Source organism: Dendrobates tinctorius, unplaced genomic scaffold (genome assembly GCF_039654945.1).
Source record: "Dendrobates tinctorius isolate UK_male_01 unplaced genomic scaffold, ASM3965494v1 ptg000168l, whole genome shotgun sequence".
NCBI classification, from domain to species: domain Eukaryota; kingdom Metazoa; phylum Chordata; class Amphibia; order Anura; family Dendrobatidae; genus Dendrobates; species Dendrobates tinctorius.
The window spans coordinates 1,845,420-1,860,610 of NW_027361835.1; the positions used below are offsets into that span (position 1 = coordinate 1,845,420).

Consider the following 15,191-nt stretch of genomic DNA (forward strand, 5'->3'; position numbering starts at 1 on the left):
ACTTTACTATCCACTGACATCTTGCAGTTTCTGTAAGGGTTGGGCGAGTGGTACTTCCCGTAATCCCTCTCAAAAACCAAAGATGCGTGTCTTTCGTACTGACACCTCAAAAGCAAAGATTTCACTCTGGAGATCTCCTCACGGCTACCTCCAGTTGAGACAAGATGCTCGAGTTTCCTCCTCAGACCGTGATACAGGCGGTACCTGTTCAGACTCCTGAGGCTCGTGAGCTGGCAGAAAAATCTCACCACCCATTTCTTGAACATCTCCCACCACTCTGACTTACTACTACAAAGATCCAGTAAGGGTACCTGGCTCTGAAGAAAATCCTCAAAGGACTGTCTTATATCCGCTTCTTCCAAGAGAGATGAATTGAGCCTCCAAAATCCTCTTCCCATGCGGAGGGTCTCTGTAACATGCAGAGGAAACAAAATTAAATAGTGGTTGGAGAACTCCACCTCAACAGACACTGCTGAAGAGACAGCTTCTTCCTTTAAATAAAACCTATCTATTCTGAACCTACATTTACCTGTAGGTGAACCCCTCGTGCCATGAGGTGTGCCGAATGTGGACATCTACCAGGCGAGCCTCACTAGCTATACTATTAAGGGCGACGCTATCATAAGTCAGCTTGTCTCTGGAACCTCCTCTATCTCGAGGCCTCGTGACATTATTGAAGTCCCCTCTAAAGACAACCTGCCGACTTGTAAAAAGGTAGGACTTGATCCTCATAAAGAGACACTTCCGGTCCCACTTAGATTGGGGACCATAAATGTTAATGGTCGGAGCTCTTGTCCATTCATGAGGACATCTAAGATCAGGCACCTCCCCATTTCTAACTCAATAACCTGTCTGCATTCCACCGTTGTGGTAAAAAGGACCACCACTCCGCTATACGGCTTGGTCGCAAGAGACCAATAGGAGGGCCCGAGTCTCCACCCCCCTCTTGGCTTTAAACACGTCTGCCATGTTTGGCAGCCTGGTCTCTTGCAAAAAGAAAATGTCAGCTTTAACACGGCTGAGAAAATCAAAGGTCGCAAATCTGCCTATATTTGACTTTATGCTGGCGACATTAATGGACGCCAGCGTCAATGGAGTAGATACCGCCATCACTGGTGATTGAGTTAGATGGCTTTCTTATTCCCACACCCCTTATCCTCAGCCTCAGAGGAGGAATCCTTCCCCCTCTTTAATGACACGGAGGTGTCCATTCCCGTGTGTTTTTTCTTTTCATCGTCCTCGTCTCCGGACCCTGGGCTAGTCTCTCCCTCCAAGGACCTTACATTCCCAAAAGGAGACTCGGCACCCCCTGTAAGCCCCGCTGGAACCTCACCCTCACCCACAGCTTCCTCCTCAGAGGAAGAGATGTTCTCAAGGGCTTGGAACCGGTTAGAAAGACCAACCAGAGGGGAGTCAGTTTTTCCTTCCTTAGGTACCTTGGTCAGAACGGGAGATGTTTTATCTCCCTTCTTTCTCTTCTTTTTGGTGCCGAGCTTACGCTTGTTCTCTAGCCACTGCCTATTATCCTCATCCGTATTTTCATAATTGGAGGATTCGTAGGCAGTGGCACTATCCACCCTGTGGATCCTCCTGACCTCCTCATCCAACTCATCATCCCTCGGGGCCAAAGCATCAAGACTGGCATCCAGGACAGAGGCCACCTCAGTATCCCGGGGCTCACCCAGCTCCCACTCCTGTCTGCGCTTGTCTAGATGCCTCAGTTGGGCAGCACGGTTGGTCAGTGGTTAGCACTGCAGCCTTGCAGCGCTAGGGTCCTAGGTTCAAATTCCACCAAGGACAACATCTGCCAGGAGTTTGTATGTTCTCCCCGTGTTTGTGTGGGTTTCCTCCAGGTATTCCGGTTTCCTCCCACATTCCAAAAACATACTGATAGGGAATTCAGATTGTGAGCCCCATCGGGGACAGTGATGATAATGTGTGCAAACTGTAAAGCGCTGCGGAATATGTTAGCGCTATATAAAAAAAAAGATTATTATTGCTTTTCCTCCTTGGCCTCTCAGCTCCTTCATCCCTGCTAGTCCCTTCCCCAGCAGAATCTGCCTCATGGCTTTCTTCCATTGGGGTCACGACTGCATTAGTGAAGGAGCGAGGACAACGGCTAAATGGGTGACCTGAGTCACCACACAGGTGGCACCTAATCTCCACACAAGATGCAGCAAGATGGCCGATATCCCCACACAATGCACAGTGCAGTTTGCACTGAAGTGTGTGTGTGGTCGCACCTGTGACAGAGCTTTGGTTGCCCCTGGTAGAAGACCTGGATACGATCCCTACCCAGGAAGGCAGATGATGGAATCATAGAATAATCATAGAATCGTAGAGTTGGAAGGGACCTCTTGCGCAATCTGGTTCAACCCCCTGCTCAAAGCAGGATTCGCTAAATCATCCCAGACAGATGAAGACTCCCATTGAAGGAGAACTCGCCACTTCTCGTGGCAGCCTGTTACACTCATTGATCACTCTAACTGTCAAAAAGTTTTTTCTAATATCTAATCTGTGTCTCATCCCATTGCTTCTAGTCTTTCCTTGTGCAAATGAGAATAAAGATGATCCTTCTACAATGTGACAGCCCTTGAGATATTTGTAGACAGCTATTAAGTCTCCTCTCAGTCTTCTCTTTTGCAAGCTAAACATTCCCAAATCATGCAACCTTTCCTCATAAGACAGGGTTTGCAGTCCGGTCACCATTCTGGTCGCTCTTTTCTGAACTTGCTCCAGTTTGTTGATGTCTTTTTAAATGTGGCGCCCAAAACTGGACACAGTATTCCAGATGAGGTCTGACCAAAGAGGAGTAGAGGGAAATAATGACTTCACGTGATCTAGACTGTATGCTTCTGTTAATACATCCTAGAATTGCATTTGCCTTTTTTGCTGCTGCATCACACTGTTGACTCATATTGAATCTATGATCTATTAGTATACCCAAGTCTTTTTCACATGTGCTGTTGCTTAGCCCTATTCCTCCCATTCTGTGTGGGCAACCGTACCACCTGAACGCTTAAGTTTTACCATAAAAGTACAGGCCCCTGACCAGATACCATACTCATCACGGTTTTTCTTTGGCATCTCTACCACCTTTCCATATCGGCCAAGCCACGTCATGATGTCATAACAAGAAAACGACTCGTTACAAGTCATCACGGTCACTTTCTTGACTTGATTTTGGTGAGACACTGCCTGGATGGTCCCTTCTTTAGAGCCTCCAGGAGACGCCGCTGCAACATGCCGTGCCCGGAGGCAAGGAGGATGCCCTATTTCCCCTTGAGGTGACAGCGGCATAATTCCTGACGGGTTCTGCCACCACCGGGGGGGCAACCGGACCAGTGACCATATCAATACCACTATTACCCACCTCCATAACCCCCTCACTCTCCACCAAACCAGCAACCACACCACTAGACAAAGAATTTTCCACATTCATACACCACATTCTCTCCTGCTGGACCAGTGACAGCAGGGGGTGGCATTTTGACCTCCACATCATCAGGCACAAGGGGCTCAGTCTCCTCCACAGAACTGGAGGCGACCTCACCCCTGGTCTTACGTGTGCCCTCCGCATCATCAGTTGATATTTTCCGCTGCTTTATTGTTATTAGGCACCGCTGATCCTTTATATCAAGATTTTGCTGACCGGCGGTACCAACACAGATCAGGACTTTGGGAGGACTGTAACTCCCAGATCCGGCAACCCACTCACACTGCAGCCGCTTCCCAACTATGCAATCAAGTGGCAACAGCATTCAGAGGCACCGAGGCTACCGGAGCTGCCCCTGACACTGGGCACCTCCCACTGAGCGCACCGCAGTATTGTGACCTAACCGTATGCACGCTGCCGGGCCGCCCTCACTGTCCAGCCTCTCGGCTGATGCACCTGCTGCTACGTCCCCGCTACTACAAGCAGAGATGGAGCTCTGCGCCTCACTACCGTGCTCTGTACTCTCCCCACGCCTTTGCACCAGATCCTCAGCAGAACCTGGGCTGGGCAACGGGGTTATGCAGCGAGCTGACCCTGCAGCTGACTCAGGGGGTACAGGGAGGGGGTATATACATAGCTTACCGCTTCCTGGAGTTTTGACTTGGTCTTCTTTCCCTTTTTCTTCTGGTCCCCAGGTGCCTCCTCTGGTAAATCGTCACCAAGATGGAAATTCTGAAGGCACACTGGGGACTCCAGGAGCTTGATCTCCGCCATTAGAGTCCATCCCTGGCCGCTGTTGTCTCTGTCCTCCCCAGAGCCAGCAAAACTGCGACCAGATACCAATGTCGCCTGTCCAGCAGGGAGCTCGCTGCACGTGGCCTGCGGGTGACTACAGGCTGCCAGGTGGGGCTTTCTGCTGGTCATCATCATCTTCATCATCCACCTGGCTCTCAGGCTGCAGCCCCATCTGCCTTTGCTCTCTGTTACCGGTCATTTCTCTGAATCTGTCCTCATTCAGTAGTTTTTCTTTAAATGATCCACGTTTTTCTCTAAGGAACGCTTTCCTCACTTCCAGCTCATTAACTTCAAGCTTCAGTCTCTTTTCCTCCACCTGGAGTTGGGTCTTCCTGGGTCTGGAGGCACCTGCAGCTTTGGCGCTTGTGCAGCGCAGCTCCTCCCGGAGCCTCCTGATGGTCTTACTCGCCTCTTCATACTCACGGAGGTGACTCATGACCTGGGAGGCATAGGTGGACACAGACTCCCGGGGTCTCTGCAGCCCCCCAAACTTCCTCAGTGAGGTCAACCTCACCTCCGTGAGCACTCAGCTTTCCTCCGGAAGGGCCACCATCTTGCATGCTAGCAGGTTTCTGCTCCATGTTGGAAGCCTTCCTGCTTCTCTCGGTCTCTGCAGACCTGTGGGGAGTAGGAGCCACATTGCTGTGACTCCTGAAGCATCTCACCCCCGAATCCTCTGATGTGCAGGCTGGTTGCTGGATTTTTCTGCCCCCTTCCTGGCCTGGACCGGGAAACAGAAGCCTGGGACTTGGCTCCTTCACTCATCCCAGGAAACCCACAACTCCCCTGGGTAGTAGAGAGAGCAGGTCCCCCCTGGTGGAGGTGTTGGTTCTCAGGAGCACACACCCTCAATTAGCACAATGAGCAGCATCCAAGCAGAGCTGCACTCACTCGTGCAGTCACTGTGTACATACATTACATTTCTGATCCTGAGTTACATCCTGTATTATACTCCAGAGCTGCACTCACTATTCTGCTGGTGCAGTCACTGTGTACATACTTTACATTACTGATACTGAGTTACATCCTGTATTATACTCCAGAGCTGCACTCACTATTCTGCTGGTGCAGTCACTGCGTACATACATTACATTACTGATCCTGAGTTACCTCCTGTATTATACCCCAGAGCTGCACTCACTATTCTGCTGGTGCAGTCACTGTGTACATACATTACATTACTGATACTGAGTTACATCCTGTGTTATACTCCAGAGCTGCACTCACTATTCTGCTGGTGCAGTCACTGTGTACATACATTACATTACTGATCCTGAGTTACATCCTGTATTATACTGCAGAGCTGCACTCATTGTTCTGCTGCGTCAGAGCTGAAGTGCTCCAGGACCACCTGCTATACTAGTCTTGCTCTGCTCATTAGCAGATTGCAGTCAGGGCATTTGGTGACTCTGATGTCTGAGTTCTCATTCACACTGCAGATTGCGGCCGGTGCAGAATCTAAGCTTTGCTTTTCCTGGTTGCTCTTGTGCATCTTGTGATGATTGTACTCACTGGACAGAAGTTTCTCTGTCTGTTGAGAGGAGTAGTCCTCATTCTGTGAAGTCTCCCAGTCCTCGGCCCCAAGACCCAACACATGTGTGAGAAATTAAGGCTCGTTTACCAGAGACAGCGCCTGTCATGTCTGGAGGAGCAGAGGCCGATCCCCAGGGGTCCGATCTCCCTCCGTGAGCCTGCCACTCATTCTATTAGTGGTGGTCCCTCTGCGCAGGTTGTGTATACAGCGCAATAAATCATTTCATCAGCTCTGCTTAATGTACACATTATCCTGAGTGTTGCCTACCAAGACGACTCCTTGGTTTTTATGGCAATGTTTCAAGAAAAAAAGTATTATATTGTGATGCTGTGTTACCCAGAGAACTATATAAATCTTTTATACCAAAAAGACCAAAGTATTTTAGGAGCGGCACCTTCATACATGTCTGACAAAAGGACACCATGAAAGCCTGTGTTCCTGGACACCCTTCACCCGACCACCAGACTCCAGATCACTAAACGGCCAAGTATGACCAGGTGTGTCCACACGTGTGACAGGTACTGTATAGGCCTTTGCCTAGGTGCGCTGCAGCCAATCGATGGATCATGGACCATGAAACAAGGACATGTGAATGCAGCCGATAGATTGCTGATCTTTTTGTTCCCGCTTGTTGCTGGGGCTCAGAAATTGAACCTTCCCCAGATCTCACATCAGTGTGACCCGGCCTCCACCATGGCGGGGCCTGGCCTCTATTGTGGCCTCTCCCCATAAATATCAGGATCACAGTCTGAGATCCACAGAACATCAATGTAGCAAAATAAAGCCTAGAGCATTTGGCTCAACGTAACATCGCTGTGTCTGCACTGGTGCTGGGCAGTTCTGACATATCCTGCAACATAGGCCAGAAGTGGCCTCCCGAAGAAGGTTATCGAAACGCACGTCGGGGCAGCAGGGACGCCAAGACATCCACGGGCATTATATTGGTAATGGCTTTTTAGCCTTTCTACATGTTTTATGAATATTTTACCGCCATGCACTTTACATAGGGCTTCATATAGCCCTCTTATGGGCACTTTTTTCTCATGACTAGCATTTAGCTGCACTCTTTGTTTAGGTGAGCACCTCAGCACTTTAGTTTAGAATAGGGGCATATGTTTGCATAACCCCATCTGCAGTGTTGGGTTCATTGATCCATGGTTTATTGTATATGAATTGTGCCATTGATATAGCGGGTGTAATCATTCTTTTAGCCTTACATATTGCTGTTTTTACAGCCCTTTGCTTGCACTGTTGGTATTCTATGGCATTGGCATGATGTCTCTGATCACATGTAAATTCTGTACTACTTCATTTTACTTCATTTTTAATTTATTTCAATAAAAATGTATTTTTTATCAATATCCCTTAGTGTTGCCTAGTTCTTAGGAACCCAAATTGTGATTTATGTATTTTTCAGGTGATACCTCCCATGTAATTAGGGGTTGAATAATAATTTAGGACTTTTTTGTGATTAAATAGGCCAGAAGTGGAACTATGCATGAATCACATCCTACCAACTAGGAGAAGTGGAACTGTGCATGAATCACATCCTACCAACCAGGAGAAGTGGAACTGTGCATGAATCCCATCCTACCAACCAGGAGAAGTGGTACTGTGCATGAATCCCATCCTATCGACCAGGAGAAGTGGTACTGTGCATGAATCCCATCCTACCGACCAGGAGAAGTGGTACTGTGCATGAATCCCATCCTACCAACCAGGAGAAGTGGTACTGTGTATGAATCCCATCCTACCGACCAGGAGAAGTGGTACTGTGCATGAATCCCATCCTACCGACCAGGAGAAGTGGTACTGTGCACGAATTACATCATACAGGCCAGGAGAAGTGGTACTGTGCCCAAATCACATCATACCGGCTAGAAGTGGTACTGTTCACGAATCACATCATACCGGCCAGGAGAAGTGGTACTGTGCACGAATCGCATCATACCGACCAGAAGTGGTACTGTGCACAAATCACATCATACCGACCAGGATAAGTGGTGCTGTGCATGAATAACATCATACCAACCAGGAGAAGTGGTACTGTGCATGAATCACATCATACCAGGAGAAGTGGTACTGTGCATGAATCACATCATACCGACCAGGAGAAGTGGTACTGTGCATGAATCACATCATACCGGCCAGGAGAAGTGGTACTGTGCATGAATCACATCATACCGACCAGGAGAAGTGGTACTGTGCATGAATCACATCATACCGACCAGGAGAAGTGGCACTGTGCATGAATCACATCATACCAACCAGGAGAAGTGGTACTGTGCATGAATCACATCATACCGACCAGGAAAAGTGGTACTGTGCATGAATCACATCATACCGGCCAGGAGAAGTGGTACTGTGCATGAATCACATCATACCGACCAGGAGAAGTGGTACTGTGCTTGAATCACATCATACCGACCAGGAGAAGTGGTACTGTGAGTGAATCACATCATACTAACCAGGAGAAGTGGTGCTGTGCACAAATCACATCATACAAGGCAGGAGAAGTGATACTGTGCAGGGCCGGTGATGAGATGCAGCTCTCGTACTTGCAGACATTGCCCTGGGCTATAAAGGAGAGGTACGGCTTGTAGAATTGGAGGTCAATTAGACACTTAATGATGAGGCGAATCTTTAAATATATTTCTGCTATTATTATCCCAGCAAAAAATTAATTAAACAGGTCATGGCGGACACGGGGCTAATGTGGAGAGTAATTACCGCTGATCTCCAGACACACAGCTCTTGTTCTGCTCACGACTACTTTAATTTCTAGTGTTTAATCACATGAATAAAGCCAAAGATCTGAGAATATCTTCACGTCTGCAGCCGCTCAGACTGCGTCTCCACATCAGCAGATCGTCTATTATTAAGTATGAGAGGCCGGAAGACACAGTTTGCACGACGACGGAGAGATGATAGACACATATGATAGATTGATATAGGAGAGAGAGGTAGGAAATACATTTATTGTAGCACAGATCCTTATGGACAGAGGGTGCAGGACTCTCACCACAAAACCTTCACACTACAGTCCAAGACAGGCTGCACTGCAGACTAGCAGGTACACTGATAGATCTATAACCCTATAGATGCCACGTTTCACATACTAAGCAATTGAAAATGCTCATTGTGTAGTGCCAAAATATCACATGTATAGGCTGGATAAACACCCACACTTTTACCACTGGACCTGCTTTTTAGAGTGCTGCCTTTTTTTGAACTGTAGATATTAGATAGACGGACATGGGAGAAGTGTCCTCAGTGCTTAGTATGAACTACTGCAGATTGTGGCAATCTTCCTGAGGAACCCTAGCAAAGACCTCATGGACAATGCGGCTTCCAAATCACTATTATTTTTGAGTTGTCAGTAGACTGGTCCAAAAAAATATCAGAAGAGATCACTGCCTTGAAAAGGATTCAGAGGTAAGATAGGATTACTAGCTACACTTGCTAGACATGGCACTAAGAGACATCCCCAGATTCCTGAGGAGGTCGATGCTCAAAAACCTCAGAGTATCTGCAGAAGACCTGCAGCAAGATTAAGATTCAGTCTACACAGTAGGGCGCGTACTAACTGCTGAAGGTCTCCATGTCTAAACTTAACACGTCACCTCTACTGATGCAAAAGCACCAGAAAAGTTACGTACAATATGCTCAAAACCATAAAATTAACCCTTTTTTTCTGGGATTCTGATCTTTGGATTGAAGAAATAAATTTAGAACTTTTCAGGCCTAGTCATTAGTGGTATATCTGGAAGAGGGAAAAGAAACAGATACTAAAAACAACACAATGCCTACAGGAAAGCATGATGGGGGCTTGATGATGACTACAGTGTAGCACTTCAGAGGTTGCGATGCCTACAGTGAAGCATTGTGGGAACTCAGTGATGTCTACAGAGCAGAATGGCGGGAGCTCGGTGCAGTCTACAGCGAAGCATGGTGAGGGCTCAGTGATGTCCACGGCGAAGCACGGTGAGAACTCCGTGATGTCAATACTGAAGCATGAAGAGGACTTTGTGATGTCTACAATGAAGCATGACCTGGGGGTCTCAATGATGTCTGCAATAAATCAAGGTGTGGGTTTGATGACAGTGAAGCACAACTGGAGTTTGGTTATGTCTACAGCTACGCATGGTGGGGGCTCGGTGATGTCTACAGTGCAGCATTGCAAGGGCCGGTGATGTGTACAGTGAAGAATGTCATCTCCTCTGTGATGTCTACAGTGAAGCATGCCAGAGGATCTGTGATGTCCATAGTGAAGCACGCAGGAGCTCATTGATGTCTACAGTGAAGCACGCGGGAGCTCATTGATGTCTACAGTGAAGCACGCGGGAGCTCATTGATGTCTACAGTGAAGCACGCGGGAACTCAGTGATGTCTACAGTGAATCACGGCGGGGGCTCGCTGATGACTACAGTGAAGAATGGTGGGTGCTTGGTGATGTATACAGTGAAGCACGGAGGGAGCTCAGTGATGACCACAGTGAAGAACAGCGGTCGCTGGGAGATGTCTACAGTGAGACACAGCAGAACCTTCGGTGAATGAAGGCCACCGAAATGCGGAGAGGGAGCTCAGTGATTACCAGAGTGAAGCACAGTGGGGGCTTGGTGATGTCTGCAGTGAAAAACGGCAGGGACTTAGTGATGACTCCAGTGAAAATGTGGCATGCAGTAAATTTGGAGGAAACACTTGCTGTGTTAGTTGTCTTGAACGGTTTAGTTTTCTTGTTTCATTGCTTTATTACAAACAGCAGAAAGTTTTTACATTTTGCTAATAAACCAAATTTACATTGGTAAGGTGGGGATGGGGTAATGTTGATTGAAATTGTAGATAGATATGAGACATATGCGTACAAGTCTACTCACTCTGTTAAATGACAATTTTTTTGTCTTGTAACTAATTACTATCGATAAGATCCATTTAGGAACTTTTTCCTCAGTATTGTGGCCCATAATCTGTACAAACCAATTGAGAAGCAAACTGAAATCTGTGAATTTCTGGCAGTGTCAAGTCTTTTTGGGTCGGGGTCTATCAGCGATGTACATCTAGAACTGGTGATCTTTGTTGGCTCCTCCTTGCAGCAGCTCCACATCTATAAGACTGTGTGGGCATCTCCTGTGAATAGCGCCCTCTTCAGGTCAAAACAGATTGTCCCTTGAGTTCAGGTCAAGGCTTGGGCTGGGACATTCCAGAACTTCCATCTTCCGCCGATGAATCTGTTCTTTTGGTGATTTGGAGGTCGCTAAGGGTCATTCTCATGATGAAATTCATCTTTTTAGCAGAAGCCTGGAGGTTTTTTCGTAAAACTGACTGATATCTGGACTGTCCATAATTCCCCCACCCTGTTGACTAAAGCCCCAGTTCGAGCTCCTGAAAACCAGCTCCAGAGCACAATGCTGCCCCCACTATACCTCACTGTGGGGATGGTGATCTTCTGGTGACGTACAGTGTCAGCTTTGCACCATTTGGAATGATTGCCAAAAGGTTAACCTTCGGTCTCATCAGACATAACATGTTCCCCACATGTGCAGACGGTTTTGGTAAAACAGTCTTGCTTGGATGTTCTGATTAAGAAAAGGCTTGTCTCTCCCCCAACCTCATAGGCTGGACAAATGAAGAATACAGGAGACTGTTGTCACATGCTGGACACTACCAGGGCTAGCAAGACACTCCTGCAGCTCCTTTGATATTGCAGTCAGCCTCTTGGTAACCTCCAGCACAAATAATTTGTCTGCTCAGTTTTTTTTGGTCTAGGTAATGTCACCATTCCAACACATTTCAGCCCCTTCTTGATTCTGTCTTCACAGTGTCCATGGTAAATCAAAATCATGAGAACTGATTTTGTACCTTCTCCTTCTGACTGACAACTTTCCACAGTGAGATCCTTTGCTGTGTTGTCAGCTGTTTATGAACCAAAAAATGTCAGGAAAATCCTCCTACAGCAGCGTAAATTTCTCTGGGGTAAATCAGAATCGCTGTAAATGATGGCGGCCGAGCACTGACTACTATGTAATATGAAGGTACAGTTGTGGCCAAAAGTATTGACACCCCTGCAATTCTGTCAGATAATACTCAGTTTCTTCCTGAAAATGATTGCAAACACAAATTCTTTGGTATTATTATCTTCATTTAATTTGTCTTAAATGAAAAAACACAAAAGAGAATGAAGCAAAAAGCAAAACATTGATCATTTCACACAAAACTCCAAAATTGGGCTAGACAAAAGTATTGGCACCCTCAGCCTAATACTTGGTTGCACAACCTTTAGCCAAAATAACTGCAACCAACCGCTTCTGGTAACCATCAATGAGTTTCTTACAATGCTCTGCTGGAATTTTAGACCATTCTTCTTTGGCAAACTGCTCCAGGTCCCTGATATTTGAAGGGTGCCTTCTCCAAACTGCCATTTTTAGATCTCTCCACAGGTGTTCTATGGGATTCAGGTCTGGACTCATTGCTGGCCACCTTAGAAGTCTGCAGTGCTTTCTCTCAAACCATTTTCTAGTGCTTTCTGAAGTGTGTTTTGGGTCATTGTCCTGCTGGAAGACCCATGACCTCTAAGGGAGACCCAGATTTCTCACACTGGACCCTACATTATGCTGCAAAGTTTGTTGGTAGTCTTCAGACTTCATAATGCCATGCACACGTTCAAGCAGTCCAGTGCCAGCGGCAGCAAAACAACCCCAAAACATCAGGGAACCTCCACCATGTTTGACTGTAGGGACCGTGTTCTTTTCTTTGAATGCCTCTTTTTTTTCTCCTGTAAACTATATGTTGATGCCTTTGCCCAAAAAGCTCTACTTTTGTCTCATCTGACCTGAGAACATTCTTCCAAAACGTTTTAGGCTTTTTCAGGTAAGTTTTGGCAAATTCCAGCCTGGCTTTTTTATGTCTCGGGGTAAGAAGTGGGGTCTTCCTGGGTCTCCTACCATAAAGTCCCTTTTGATTCAGACGCTGACGGATAGTACGGTGTTATGAATGAGTCACCGTAGGAGGCAAAAACAGAAATACTAGCTAAGTCCAGAAAACCAGAGAAGTTGGCAGCTATCGGATTGCAGACCCCTGAACCTAACAACAACAATTAGCAGTAGCCGTGGGGGGTTCCTACGGTGCCCTAGACCCCTCGATCACAGCCGGAGAACTACATAGCCTAAAGACAGAAAGGGAAATCTAAACTGCCCCAGAGCAGACCCCAAAGCAATAGGCAGCCCCCAACATATAATGACGGTGAAGCAAGATGAAAAAACACTCACACAGATAGAAAGATAGGCTGAGCAAATGATGGGGCCCAAGCTAACTAAATAGGACAGAATAGAAAAGCTGCTGTCTGCAATCCGCCAAAACCCTCTCAAAAACAAGAGCCAACAGACTGATAGGGAAAAAAGCCCTGAAGACGCTAGGCTTCAAAAAGTCTATATCAGTACTCAGGTATTATCTGAAGACAGAGCAAAAAGGAAATCAGCTCACCCAGCCGGGAAAGGCAGAAATCCAGAAAAACAAGGCAAAACAAAACCAAAACACAAATGCAAAAAGTAGAGCAGAAAACTTAGCTTTTGAGAAGCAGAAATCAGACTTGTCTCCAAGAATCCCTCAGAGTAATCACCCGCAAGGCAGAAGGGCATCGGCTTCCTTATATCTTGTCAGCAATCCCAGTCACACAGTCATCATCATTCTGCTCAGGTGCTTTGCAATCAGCCTCACTACCTTCCTTCACCAGAAGAGGGCGTTCATCAGACCTCAATGGTGAAGGGGAAAATGAACTCACAACAGTACGTGTTGACACTGTTGTATCCTCGGACTGCAGGGCAGCTTGAACTTGTTTGAATGTTAGTCGAGGTTCTTTATCCAACATCCGCACAATCTTGCGTTGAAATCCCTTGTCAATTTTTCTTTTTCGTCCACATCTAGGGAGGTTAGCCACAGTGCCATGGGCTTTAAACTTCTTGATGACACTGCGCACGGTAGACACAGGAACATTCAGGTCTTTGGAGATGGACTTGTAGCCTTGAGATTGCTCATGCTTCCTCACAATTTGGTTTCTCAAGTCCTCAGACAGTTCTTTGGTCTTCTTTCTTTCCTCCATGCTCAATGTGGTGCACACAAGGACACAGGACAGAGGTTGAGTCAACTTTAATCCATGTCACCTGGCTGCAAGTGTGACTTAGTTATTGCCAACACCTGTTAGGTGCCACAGGTAAGTTACAGGTGCTGTTAATTACACAAATTAGAGAAGCATCACATGATTTTTCGAACAGTGCCAATACTTTTGTCCACCCTCTTTTTTATGTTTGGTGTGGAATTCTATCCAATTTGGCTTTAGGACAATTCTTTTTGTGTTTTTTCATTTAAGACAAATTAAATGAAGATAATAATACCAAAGAATTTGTGTTTGTAATCATTTTCAGGAAGAAACTGAGTATTATCTGACAGAATTGCAGGGGTGTCAATACTTTTGGCCACAACTGTATATATGATCAGCTGATTCTGAGCAAATCCACTGCCTCAATTAAAGGAGGGTGTCTACACTTATGGAACCCCTTCATTTTAGTTTCCACATTTTTATTTTCCCCATAAAAAAATTCATTTTATTTTTCAATGGATTTGTACAGATTATGGGCAACATTAAAGGTGGAAAAAGTTCTGCAATGATTCTTATTGCTAGTATTTAGCGTGTAGACTTTTTATATCCCCTGTACATGATACATGGATAATAGATATATAAATTTGCTACAGAGAACTCCTAATCCATTGTCATAGCATAAATGTAAAAGTTGCCAGTTAATCTGCGTAGTTCTCTGACCGCCATTGTATCTACCACTATACTAAATGAAACACTTACAGATAAATTGTTAGGCAGAAGTAGCCATATTATTACTACTGAGTGATTTCACCATTTTTACCTCCAGTTTTCATCTTTGCGTTAAAGTCCATGGGTATTTGGGGCGGTATTATTTATAGCCTAATCCATATAAGAGAATCCGTATAACTCAGTCGTTGCTATAGCAATAAATTTTTCTGTTCTATACTAGGTAATTACCGCCATACAAGAGGGTAAGTACCATGCATTGCGCCGATCTGTCAGACTACTGCTCACACCTGACACATTCACATAACACAAATCTACTTATATTCAACTCCTTACAACATTATATTATATTACACTTTCATTTACACTGTAACCACAAGAGCGACCAACGGCGCCAAATAGAAAGAAGGCTGCATACAAACACCATCCCGTCTACATGTCTGATCTCCAGTGATGGATAGGAGGCATTCTCAGTGATGTCACCGCTGATCTCTGGTGATGGATAGGAGACATTCTCAGTGATGTCACCTCTGATCTCTGGTGATGGATAGGAGGCATTCTCAGTGATGTCACCGCTGATCTCTGGTGATGGACAGGAGGCATTCTCA

The 15,191-nt window shown here is 46.1% G+C and overlaps 1 protein-coding gene and 1 long non-coding RNA gene across 7 annotated transcripts in view; one reads left to right on the forward strand and one right to left on the reverse strand.

Moving 5' to 3' along the window:
• Positions 1-7,374, forward strand: part of LOC141053712 (uncharacterized) — a 239,029-nt gene extending 231,655 nt beyond the window's left edge. The window contains exon 3 of the long non-coding RNA XR_012221257.1: positions 7,245-7,374. This is a non-coding gene — a long non-coding RNA (uncharacterized lncRNA). The remainder of the gene's footprint in view (positions 1-7,244) is intronic.
• The window catches only part of SOX6 (SRY-box transcription factor 6), a 650,335-nt gene that overhangs the window by 185,221 nt on the left and 449,923 nt on the right, over positions 1-15,191 (reverse strand). The window lies entirely within an intron of this gene.